We start from the raw sequence: 10,684 nt of genomic DNA, 5'->3' as shown, positions 1-10,684 counted from the left end.
AATCTCATATCCAGTTGAAACTAGAGGCAATCTAGGAATGCTGAATAATACTGAAACTTTTCATACTTCAGTATAAGTGGTCAGAACCTGGATTTTACATCTCATCCAAAAGAATCTAAAATATAGTCAGACTTCTGTAGAATTCCATTGTAGATATTAGATTGTTCTAACATTACTTCTCAATACTACAAATAAGAGTACTATTAAATGAATGCAAATGTTCTGTTTTCAGAGGCAGTGGCAATGATTTACTGCTCTTTGTATAATTCCCCTCTTCTTGGCTCCATACCGAGGTTCTCTGCACTAAAGAGGCTCTTGACAGCTAGTGGAATACCACAAGCCCCTTACAGCTGTGGTGGTTGCTGATCATTGTATTTACATATCAAACAGCCCACATATGGAGGTGACCAGCAGAGAAAAAACATTTTATATATCATTTTCTGGTCCTGTCAGAACAACAACAAATCTGAAAATTCTAGGCAGGATATAAGGCTCAGGGTAAGGCTGAATGTGAAAGGGGAACAGTTTCAGAGTTGGTTAAGAACCAGCAAGGTTTGCATTGGCTATTTTCCTCTCAAGATTTATTTATAATTGATTTTGTTTTGTTCAGAGTTGCATGTTCTTTAAACAATTCAATTGCTTGTGTCAATTTTATTGTTTAGGCTACAGATGTTTCGTTCAGTGTGCAATCGTGGCCAATAAAGCCAAATAATTCAGAATAATTGGTCATGCTATAATTAGATTTGATTGTATGTTCTTGTGTTTAATAAAATGTTCCAGATACACATTAAGTTTATTTGCTTGATACAAGTAATTGGGATGGGACTGCAGGTGCTTGGGTAAAAGGAAAGAAAGGTTTGTTTGTTTTTATTGCAGATGCTGTGGTTTGGTGGTGAGGTCACCCACCTGGGGGGCGGGGGACTTAAGGTACGTCTACACAGCAAGTGGCAGAGTCTCAGAGCCCCAGTCGACAGACTTGGACTCAGGGGGCTCACACTACAGAACTAAAAATAGCGCTGTAGCTGTTACAGCTTGGGCTCTGAAGCCTAGGGAGGGAGCTGGGCATCACAGCCTGAGCAGCAACTTCTACACAGCTGTTTTTAGCACCGTGGCATGAGCCCAAATCTATTGACCTGGGCTCCGAGACTTGCTGCTGCAGGCTGTTTAGATGTACCTCTAGCATCCAGTCTCCCTGGTCCAAAGTTTCCCTAATAATTTGTACACAGTGGAACAGCTTAAACAGGAGAGATTGAGGGGAACCTTACATCAGAATATCCCATAGCTCAGTGGTTAGAGTACTCTCCTGAGAGATGATAAACCCCTTGTGATGGGGTATACCAGACCCTTTGAGGCCCCCTTCTGTAGGCCTCATGGCCCTGCCACACCCCATCGCAAGGGCACTATCACTTCTCATGAGAGTACTCTAACTACTGACCTATGGGATATTCTGATGTAAGGTTCTCAAGAAAAGGGCAGTGGAGAGGGTCCTCCAAGCTGCCTAGAGTGGCTGTGAGGGACACAGCCAATCAGGGCCCAGCAGCTTAGTATAAGAAGAGCTGCAGGACCCAAGCCAGTTCAGTTCCTTGCTAGAGTTGGAGGAGTGTGGCTTGTTGATGCTGCAGAGCCTCAGACAGGGCAGCACTGCCAGAATCTGGGAAGATCAAGAAGTAGGCCTGAGGTGGTTGCTGGGACTCCATTAGGACAAGGTCCTGAGGTTAGGGTGATGACAATGAAGGGCCAGGGTGAAGTAGCCCAAGGAATTAGAGCAGCAGTGTGACATAGATAAAGGGATACAGTGGATGGCTGCTATCTATGGGGTCCCTGGGTTGGGACCTGGATTAGTAGGCAGGCCTGGGTCCCCTCCACCCCATCATTAGTCACTGGGGGGAAGTGGCCTGAATGTTGAGGCACCCCAGAGGAGAAACTGAAGTGTGGTGGCCCAACTGGAGGGCTGTGACCAGAAAGGATATGACAGGCTGAAGATGTTGTCTCCAGGGAGGGAGCCCTGGGCCACTGCTCTATCCTGGAGCAAGGACAAACAGAGAGAGAGAGTGCAGGCACATTTACTTAGCCAATGGGGTGCTTGTGAGAGGTGTGTGCCCTGTTACACCCCTGTTCTAATCCTTTCTCCAGGCAGCAAGGAGAATTGAACCTGGGTCTCCCTGCATCCCGTCTGAGTACTCTAACCACTGGGCTTAAAGGGATGTCACCAGCTCTTGCTGGGTTTTTTTGTGGTGTTAGGCCGGTGCCTAACTCATTCCTGAAGAAACAGATTAGACAACTAAGCAGCCTGACTCCAGGAGAGGGTTTCCATTTGTTGGTCACTAGCAGAGCGAGGTGCCTCCCTGCAGCTGTAGCTTAGGCACCTATCTCTGTGACAATGGAAGGGCTGAGGACATGCCCCCTGTCATTGGCAGCTCCCACGAGCTAGCTTAGGTGGCTCCCTGCCTACTGTGCTGGCTTTTGTGGATCACAGTCTAAGGCACCTTCTTTCCCCATTCATTTTACAGGGATCCTAGGCATCTAGCTCAGGCCTTGTGGATCTCAGTGTTAGGCACTCTCACTAGGTGCCTATCTGCCTCTTTAGGTGCCTAATTACCTTTGAAAGTCTGGCCTAGAGTCCCAGTCTTGCAAAGACTGAAATGTGTGCTTAACTTTATTCGTGAGTGACCCCTTTTAAACCAATAGGACTACTCAAATACATTATGCTAAGCATGTGTATAAATCTTAGCACCATTGTAGCTGAGAGAATCATTGGAAGCATAAATGTTGCTCTCAGTTTAATATATTCCCTAATTTTAAAACAATATACCTGAGTAAGTGAGCATTCCTACCAAAAATAAAATACTACTGCCCACCCCCATCTCGTCCCACAATTTCTCAAGCAGAGATCAGTGGAGATATTGAATGTATGTGCGCACACACATACTATTTCACTGGTCAGACGTATGTATTTTCACCAATACATTATATGAAAGTCATTTTCTTGTATTGTTCTTCAACTAGAAGCTGTTGAGACTTGTAGCCCTAGTTTCTGCCAGTTAACTTAGAACCCTGCAATGTGTATAGGTAGTACAAATTATTTCTTATTATTACCTTGGTCTTGTCTACACTGTATTTGAAGTTCCATCATTCTACTCATTTGATTAGCTTTGCTAGGTCTCTCTGGAATTCCTCGGGGTCTTCTCCAGTCTTATCATTTTTGTGAAGCACGGCTGTGGGAGGAATATTCTTTCAGTCTGAGAGGTACAGAAGACTGAATGCTGTGGAGACCTCGAATATACGCAAAGACTGATTTTTGGCATGGAGGTAGAAACATTGTGAAAGTGTCCTGCTGAAAAATGCCTACCTTTCTACTGCTAGCAAAACCCATCATAGTAATTTGGGAAGGACACTTGCTAAACAACTGGGATTGCATGGAACATCTGTGATCACTGATTGCCCCTGGGTCCTGGCACTTATTGTGACTCTACTGTCAGCCAGGGGAGAAGAAATGCACCGCTTTACAAAGTGACTCCGATCTATCAGGGTAGCCCCATTATTTTCAAACTATGCCTTCAGTGACGGCTGTTGTAATAGGTTGGCTTGGGGCTCCAAAAGGTACTTTATGGTCTGATAAACCTTAGCCCCAGAATAAAATGAAGTGGTTAAGCCTAAATGGGATGGGATTCAGGGGGAAAGAGGGCCTGGGAGGATTCCTTGCATAGCTCAGGAAACTTAGTCTAGACCTGAATCTCTTTAGGAGTCTGACTCACTACAACAAAGGCAGCTGTGCTACGTTGCCAGTAGAGAGGTTTATAACTAAAAAAGCAGTCTGTCTCCATTTCTCTAGGAGGCTTAGGGGAATATGCTTGGCATAGTTAGAATTAAATCCCTTTATTGCAAGTTTTTTTTATTTACATTTGGGATTGTTTGTGCAGACAGGAAGGTCTTTGGGGTAATGACTGCCTTTTTGTTCTGTGTTTATACAGCACCTAGCACAATGAGGTGCAGGCCCATCCCTGGGGCTCGTGGGCACTACCACAAATAATAATGATTGTAAGTTCGGAGGCACTGAACAGAGAATTTGTGTCTGACTGCTTTGAGATTATCCGAGCCTAATAAATGGGGCCTCTCAGAAGAAGCTTCGACTTTGCTTTCAGCAGAATTGCCTCTGGTTGTTCTTGTTGGACAACTGAAATTGGGGCAAGGCCATACCTATGCAAACTTGCTTTCAGCTAATAGGGTCTCCCAAGTGTAACTGAGGGCATCATATAAAGACAAGGGAGTTGTTTCTTTCTGCCAGAGCTTGTACTCTTTCTACAGTTGGAGTGTCCTTGAGCAAAGGCCAGTCTGTCTTTTATCTTTCTAGGTTAGGACAACTGGATTTGCCCATAGCCTCCAACTGAAAACAGATTTCTAGCCCCATCATAGGTCAGAATCCAAGCTCAGAGACGTTCCAGTCCAGCATCTGTTATGATGATGCTATGGGGAGATGATCAGTTGACCCCTGTAGAACTCTTTCCTTCCTTTTCCTGTCTTTGACCCATTCCCTTTGCCCTGGAGGTTGGCGGAACAAGGTGGGATCGAATGGGGTTTTTCTTCTCCAAAACACTACTTTTCTTTAGTACACTGTAGCAAAGGACCGTATGCCAGGGTATTTTGTGTAACTTGTAATGAATATTACAAAGCTAACAATTTTGTGAAGTGGGCATGGTTTTTTCCTAGTTGGAAACTCTATTTGAAAATAGACTTACTTTTCCTTGGAAGGACCAATAACCAGGGTAACTACAGAATTTACAAGGTTTTATCTCATAATTAGGTGCAGGAAGGAAAGGAGTGGTACTTAACAAGGATGGTTCTGATCTATATATTTGGTTAATATTGATGATTTAGTGATGGTGGAAGGTGACATATTGACAGCTCTTGAAGACTTGAATCCTACTTATCCTCAGAGTAAGTGCCACTCCCTGTGCTGTAGAACAAACTTCCTGCAAATACATTGCTCCACCAATGTGCCTAAATCCTGTGCTGCAAAGACTTCCACTAAAGATGAGAGGTCAAATCAATCCTTTTCTCTCTGCTGAAGTTGCAAACAAGAGATGATAATTAGGACCAACTCGAGCTGGTAGGAAAAAAGTTACTTAAAAAAACCCCATAGGAATAGTTCTATATGTATTTACTAGGGTTGTTTTTTTCCCCAAAATTAAAAGTCAAATTGAATTTATCAGAAATTTTAAGTTATCCAAAAACTTTGGCTCACTGCAGAGCTGGCTGAAAACCCCCAAAATATTTGACAAGTTTTTGTTGGAAATTTTTTTAATTCAACTTTGTGGGTTTTTTGGTTTCAATTAAAATTTTTGTTGAAACATGTTGCTGCAAAGCTGCAGAAAAGCATATACTCTCTCACCTCTGACATTTTTCTAGATAAGCTATTAAGAGTTGTTGCATCTTTGAGGCTGTGAGTAGAAAAATTATGTGCACTATAGTCACTGATAGCACATCTTTACATGTCATCTATTGTATGTTTTATCACATCAGTTATACCTGTCTTGTGAAATGGCTAACTTTGCAAGATTATTGCAAATGGCATGTGAACAGTTTGATACCTAATCAATGTGGAGAGGTGGTGTGCCCTACTAGACAGAGCATTGGACTAGGATCCAGGACACCTGGGTACTATTCCCAGTTCTGCCACTCACCTGCTGGATGACCTGTGGCAAGTCACTTCACCTCTTTGTGCCACAGTTTCCCCATCTGTAAAATGGGGTCAATGATACTGACCCCTTTTTTAAATGCGTTGACATCTACTAATCCAAAGTGCAATATAAGAGGTAGGTGTTACCTATTAATCTGCACATTGATGTATTCTCTATTTGTCAAAGTGGGTAGTTCCAAAGAGACTGTCAGCTGCTGTGTAACTACTTTTAAAGTGGATGTTTTGCTCTTTAGGCACTACTTGCTTTCTGTACATTGACATGTCTCTGGTTTTGCCCATATAAGAATGTCAGGATATAGTTGTGCTAATTTTTTCTTCCTGTCCATGTAGCTAGTAAACTTGAGAGCCTGTAATACTTTAAGACTTTCCCCCCCCGCCCCCCAACTGGCAAGAAGTGGTTGGTCCTATTCTGGCCTCCAGAAATCAAAAGTAAGAATACTCCATTTACTCCCACATTCCTTCCACTACATGCCCACTTACAGGAAGTCAGTGCTACTGTTAACAGCATTCCAAGATGTTGGTGCACCCAAGATTTAAATAGTTATGCTTGAAGTGCTATTTCTACAAAGAGAAAATAATAAAGTATGTGAGAGTGCCATAAAATGAAGTACTCTCATGTTAAAAATCTACTTTAGGCTATAATTAACAAGACATGTTTCTGTAAGATTGACCATCTCTTTTCCCTATGATGCTAGTGATTGTTAGGAGGATTTTATTATTCTAAATAAAATGGAAATTTTGAAACCACTATCATTTTTTTCCTTTTGATCAAGACTATTTTGATTGTTGTAACACTAAAAGTGAAGTCCTGTCTCCACCTCCCCACACTAAAACCACTTCACTAATGGTATAATTCTGCTTATATAAAATGAATTTGCATATTAGGATCTTAAATAATAAATTCTACCTCAGTGCATATGGAGTCCTTACTATTTGAGTTCATTAAAATCCGGTTCTTCTGTATTTACCTTTGAAAGGTGTATGTGGGTTTTTGTGTGTGTGCAGTTGTCTCAAGGTTTCAAGAGAAAAGTGGAATACAATGGGAGTGCTCCCTTTTCATTGTGCTGCAATGTTGGGCTTGGTGAATGTTATTCAGATGTTACTGGAGTCTAAGCAACTGAGAACAAAAATAAAGGAAAGCACAGAAGGCTACACAAAGCTACTTCTGTGTTGCAGTTGCAAATGGCCACGCTACATCTACACTACCCGCCTGAATCGGCTGTTGGGGATCGATTTAGATCCCCGAATCGATGCTCTTACTCCACCAGCGGAGGTGGGAGTAAGTGCCGTCGACGGGAAGCCGCAGGAGGTCGATTTTGCCGCCGTCCCTACAGTGGGGTAAGTCGGCTGCGATACGTCAAATTCAGCTATGCTATTTGCGTAGCTGAATTTGCGTATCTTAAATCGACCCCCCCCCCCCGTAGTGAAGACCTGCCCTTAGAATGTTCCAAATAAATGACATGCCTATTTTTTTTTTGTGCATGGTAAACTTCCTTCCCTGGGGACTTCTCTTTGATGAGATGGGAAGGCTTGTATGTTCTATAATGCTGGGGTGAATTTTAACTCCTGGTTGGAACACCCAAGCTGGACAGATCAAAGGGTAGGGACAAGATGAGAAGCAGCCCACTGGTGCTTTAAGTAGGGGGTTAAGCAAAAGGTCAACAAGCTTATCTTTAGCTCATTATCAGATGCAGCATACTTCTCTGCCCCATCACTTGCAGTCAGCTTCTTTTGTGGTGGGGAGTTGAAGTGATGGAGATTGGCAGGGAGTAAATGGAACCATCTCCACTCTGGCCCCACTCTGCCCACTTGCTCAAAAGAGGCAAGGTGTATTGGGTGTGCCGCCCCACTGTTCTCCCTGTATTTGTACTCCAAATCTGGTAAATCCTATGTGACCTTATGCCCCCTTCCTCCCTTGTGCAGCTGTGTAAAGTCACAATCCAGCTATTAATTAATACATTATAAATCCAGTCCAAACTATGCAATGATACAGGAAATGAGAAATACTTAGATACAACTTTTGGCACCCTCTATATTCTGAGCCATGATTTCATTTTGAGAGAGAAATGCTTTAAATATGTTTAGCATCTCAAAATAGTACAGATTTTGATAGCCATTGCTTCTAAATAGGTCTATTATGACCTATGGTCACAGAAATATTTTTCCTGTGCTTTCCTTTACATTTCTACCACAATACTAGGTTTTCCAAAGTTCCCATTTCTCTGGTTAAGGTAACATCTATTAAGTCCAGAGGTTAGTGCACCTTGGAAATCTGTATGAGTAGTTTCTTTTGATCATTTCAATTAGGAGAACTGTCAAAATACTGCATTTTAACATCATGGAATTTACAACTATTGTACTTGGGTGCAAAGAGCTTACTTCATTAAAACTCCAGAAAGCAACTGAGGTTTACATTAAGTGTTTGACCAGAATATGTAACAACAATGTTTGGGCAAATATTCATTCCTAATTTTTATTTGCTGTTTCCTTAACTTTGAATTTTCTTGTCAACTTGCTATGACCTTGTATAAGGGTGTATTTATTTGTATATTAAAGTGATGATAAATAATGATACTCTTCTGTTAGCTTCACTTTCAGGAGAAGGGGCAAGACAGATACAAAAAAATCTTATGTTTATATAATGTTTTCATCCCAATGGATTCTGACGTGCTTTATAATCACAGGCTTCATTTAACCAACAATGAAATGGAATTACATTCAGAGTGGAGGACAACAATCAGGGATAATACTACATAACAGAGTGACAGGAGATCTTATTTACAAGATACAGTTTGCTTTTTAATGTTCATGTAAAGCAAACAAGAATTATTTTTAATAGGCGAGAGCCTCACTTTGTGTAAATCAGTGCTTCTGATTTAAGAAGCTGGCCTCCTTTTGCCTTGAAACTCTTCCACAGAGTACTTTATCTATACGTTGTGGAAACATAAAACACTGATTTGACCATGCCTGAATCTGATTTGAATCTGTGGAAGTAGGGAGTCTAGGTTTCAAGTCTGAAGTTTATTATAGCTGGAGTAGGTAGCGATGCCTATTGTTAAGGTAGTCCAACACTTTTCATAATTACCAGTTTTCATTTGCTTAGAACTCTGCCAAATTTTAAGTTTGCAATACATTTTCCATGTCAGGTGTCTGTTCTGGGCTGAATCTTTTGGAAACTTTCACAAAAATGGGTCAGCCATTTCCAAGAATGGGCAATAGATTTTGCTCAAGTTTAAAAATTCTTACAACCATTTGCTTGAGAAAATTCCAGCATCACCATGCTTTGGAACAGGGACTTGAAATTTGGCCGGGGGTTGCTGCTGCTGTGAAATTCAGTAAACCTCAAGGCCTCTGACCTTCCAGGGGTGCAAAATTAACTAGCAGACTGCCTCAGCAGGTCATTTATAAGTCCCCACTAGTGGTCTCTGTAGGCTGCGCTCACAGTGTAGGCCAATACAGAGAATGCTGCCTAGGGGCTGTCAATCAGTGTCTGCTGTGTGACCTTTGTGGAGAGGGACTCCTGGCCCAAGAAACTTGGGTCTCAAAGTCTTGTTATGATTCATGTGAAGAGTATTAACTGTAGTCTGCCCAGCAACAGTTACTGGTTTGCCCAGTAACCGTTCCTGATTTGTTAATCTGTTTACAGAGTGGGAGAAGTTATTGATGGTGTGTGTGTGATGTCTTAGCGTATGATACTCTCTTGGTGGTTTTAATCATTTCCGAACACAATCGGTTAAGATCAGAACAGATTTTGGTGGAAAACAGTGTGTGTTCTTTTATATATACACCCACTGTTTCCAAATCTTTGGTGTTATCTGGCAAGGAGTTATCTGCTAGCTAGGTTGCCCCACTATGATTGTGCCTGACCAACAGAGCTTCAGTGTTTGATTTCATTTCCAAAATAAATATTGTTTAAATACTTACCAAAGACTCCAGAGCTGGCTACCTGTCAAAATGGATATCTCGAACCAGGCAGGTAGTTGTAGGAACCTCTGCAAAGGAGCACTATTGCCCGGGAAAGGAAAGGCCAAGTAGTGCCCAGCAGTGTCTCTGCCCAGATGTAGCAAGATACATTTTCCAAAAGCAGGGGACTCATCTGACCTATCTGCAAACAAGGCCAATATGAAAAATCCTGAGTTTTGCTCCCTGCAAGGCCACCATCCCAGCTCAATCATGGATGATTTCCTGCTACCCTGGTCAAGCATGTTTTACTACTTTCTCCCGAGTCCCATTCCTGCACTGAGTGCTGCTAAGATCAAGCAGGACCAAGGCTGAGTTATATCAATAGTCCCAGAATGACCTTGTCAATATTGGTTCTCCACTCTTCTGAAGCTGGTGGTGGCAACTCCAGTTTCACTCTTACACCTGGATTTGATCTCCCAAGATCATGGTCAGCTGCTCCACCCTGTGAGCCCTTCACTTAACAGCCTGGAAGTTCCATGGCTAAATCCCAGGCAGGAGTCTTGCTCAGAGCAAGTTCACCATTGCTGACTAGTATAAAGCTTTTCACCAGAGCTGGCTACCTGTCAAAATGGAGATGTTTCTCTATCTTGGTTCTTCAAACCAGAGTCTCACCAATCCAGTCCTCTATGCACCATAGTCTAGTATATTTATTGCACCTAAAACAGCATGGGTTAGCGATTCTTCTATCACAGTCCACCTGGCAGCAATATCCGCTTTCCATCTTCATGTGGATAGCAGTCTGTAGTCTCGAATGACATGACAATCCAGTTTATGAAGGGCCTGGAAAGGTTATACCCTTAATTAGAGAACCTATTCCTCTTTGGGACTTGCGCCTACTTTTGTCGAAGCTTATGGGACCCTCATTTGAGCCTCTAGCAATGTACTCCTTACTACCCCTTTCTCTGAAAGTGTCTTTCCTGGTAGCTATCACTTCTGCCAGGAGGGTGGCTGACTTGCATACTCTGACATCCAAACCACCTTATGTAGGTTTTTTTATGCCCTCATCCAAGATTTCTCTCAAGT

The sequence above is a fragment of the Malaclemys terrapin genome, chromosome 1 (genome assembly GCF_027887155.1).
Source record: "Malaclemys terrapin pileata isolate rMalTer1 chromosome 1, rMalTer1.hap1, whole genome shotgun sequence".
Classification (NCBI taxonomy): domain Eukaryota; kingdom Metazoa; phylum Chordata; order Testudines; family Emydidae; genus Malaclemys; species Malaclemys terrapin.
Note: the sequence above shows the minus strand (reverse complement) of the source record.